We start from the raw sequence: 2,367 nt of genomic DNA on the forward strand, positions 1-2,367 counted from the left end.
TCGTCATTCCGGGTTCCGGGACATAGCACCCAGCAAATACAGGCTATGTTTACAACCAAATGTACCAGCCATCTCGCATGCACTCTGAGGGCCCAGTCACACCAGAAGTGTTGAGGCTTTGCTGTTTTTTGGGGGTTTTCTTCAGCGCAGCTCCAAAACATAGACAATGCAATTTGCATGAAATTAATAAAAGTCACGTTCTAAACAAGAACATAAGTAAACTGTGCAATGTGCCAGGGATGGCACAACAGCACTGGGCTTGTCAATGCACACCAGCAGCTGTGGGATTATCTTGACTTGCTGGTGTGTATGGGCCCTATAAAAAAGGTGCAAAACCCCAATGCACAGAAAAACACATTTAAAAAATACATACATTTACCAATTTACAGCTTACCTGTGGGATCAGGATCTATATAAAGTAGTGGAAGAAAAAAAAAATTACTACATTGACCTGCACAAATCAGATTTGCCAAATAGCTAGTAAAACGCATTATTTTTACAGATGTGGAATTTCACAGCTTTAATTAGTACTATTGGTATTTTAGTACCTTAGGGTCTACCTAAAATAGTAAAGGATCAACAGATTTGAAATATGTCGTGTAGAATGTTGGCATCAGGACAGTAAGTGATAGGAAATCTTTCCAAAACCGAGACCATTGCAATAAAAGCTTTTTGTAGGGTAAGGGAAGCTAGAAGCGTTGTTGACTTTTCAATGCACTCTGTAACCAATGAAGATTTTCCTTCACTTTCTGCCACAGAGACAATGTTGGCATTTTTAAGGTGTAACAAGTACCATGGCTCTGTGCATTTTGCCTCCGATAAACTTTCTGACGACAGCGCAATCAAAAGACAAGAGCACAGTGCGCTCTTTTAAAAATGGCACTCCAAAATACCACAGCCCCCAACCCACCATTTCAAAACGTATGCCAGTAGGCAAGTGGTTAAAAAGGTTGACAACTGTTGACAATACTTTAACATGGTCAAACCTTCTATGAGATTGTTGTTTTTCCCCAGGACCTCTGTCTTTAAATGCTGCAGCTTTGCTCCCTGGCCACCACAGGTAATATACTCATCTGGGTGGGTCAAATACATGCTACTTCTCTCAGTATGCGTTCGCTCACTTCCCGATCTATAGAGCCGACCTGTGAGTTGCATTGTCACAGGTCGGCTCAAACTAGGAGGTTGAGTGAAAATCCCTCACCTCATAGTTCTCCTTTAACTATTAACAAAATGTGTATCTTACTTGTCTATCACTCGGCTGTAGATCCTCAAATATCTCTGAATTGGTACCAACACTGTCCTTCCTTCTGGAGAGTGACTACTTTTGTTCCCCGTCTTCTAAAGTAGCCACCGCTCCAAGCTCACTCCCATGATAGTAAACTAAACGTAGATTGTAGTCTAATTTGTATTGAAATTAAAGTCTATCACAGGAGTGAGCTTGGAGCGGTGGCTACTTTACAACACACACAGGGACCATGAGGAACAAAAGTAGCCACCCTCCAGAAGGAAGGACAGTGTCAGCACCAATTCAGAGATGATTTGAGGATCTACAGCCGAGTGATACACAAATAAGATACATTTTTGTAAATAGTTAAGGTACTTGCTTTAACTCCTGAGTTTAGTGTCCCTTTAAAAAGGAGCATTATGGGGAAAGTGATAAAAACAAAAACACTCATCCTCATAATTCAAGCCGATCTGGGACAAAAAAAAAAACTGTCACAGGTTGGCTCTATTGATCGTGAAGTGAGCGGATAGATACCGCCGCTCCGCTCCCTTCATGATCCTCTCCCTGCAGAGAGGAGTGAGTGTCAGTCACCGCTCCCTGCAGGCATTGCCCCTGCGCCGTCTCTGATCCTCCAGCACCGAGTGGAGGAATGGACGGGGAGGTGGCGGGCACAGCTGACTCTGCATCTAGATAAGCAGACACAGCTGGGTGGATCTCGACTGTAATGCCTGGATCCATCCCGGCTGCAGCGCTCTCAGCATAAAGCGAGCAATAGACCGCTATACACTGAGTTTTGGGTCATGGGAGGCGGTGTCCTTCCGTGACCCTAAGGAGAGGTATAGGGGATAAAAGGTTACCCCATAGTTCTCCTTTAAGAATGTTCTACTGTGCGACATTAGTGGAATTTAATGTGTTATGGACAAAAGGCAGTCCAAACTTTTTAAATAGCGTTTATGAATTTAAAAAAAGCTCATAGATATCTTCACAGTATATAAAAAAGGTATGGGAATTATTAACGACCCAAACAACACACACAGTTAACGATGTGCCTAAATAGGACTTATCCATGACGTTCTAATCCCAAGCCTTTTTTAATCTAGAGTACCTACTTACTACTAGCCATTTCATTACAGTATTTCACA

At 42.6% G+C, this 2,367-nt stretch overlaps 1 long non-coding RNA gene across 1 annotated transcript in view; it reads right to left on the minus strand.

Moving 5' to 3' along the window:
- LOC108799153 overlaps positions 1 to 405 on the minus strand; it is a 4,106-nt gene extending 3,701 nt beyond the window's left edge. Inside the window, exon 1 of the long non-coding RNA XR_001942006.1 lies at positions 395 to 405. This is a non-coding gene — a long non-coding RNA (uncharacterized LOC108799153). The remainder of the gene's footprint in view (positions 1 to 394) is intronic.
- Between the last annotated feature and the right edge of the window lie 1,962 nt (positions 406 to 2,367).

The sequence above is a fragment of the Nanorana parkeri genome, unplaced genomic scaffold, assembly GCF_000935625.1.
Source record: "Nanorana parkeri isolate BGI_ZX_2015 unplaced genomic scaffold, ASM93562v1 scaffold1643, whole genome shotgun sequence".
NCBI classification, from domain to species: domain Eukaryota; kingdom Metazoa; phylum Chordata; class Amphibia; order Anura; family Dicroglossidae; genus Nanorana; species Nanorana parkeri.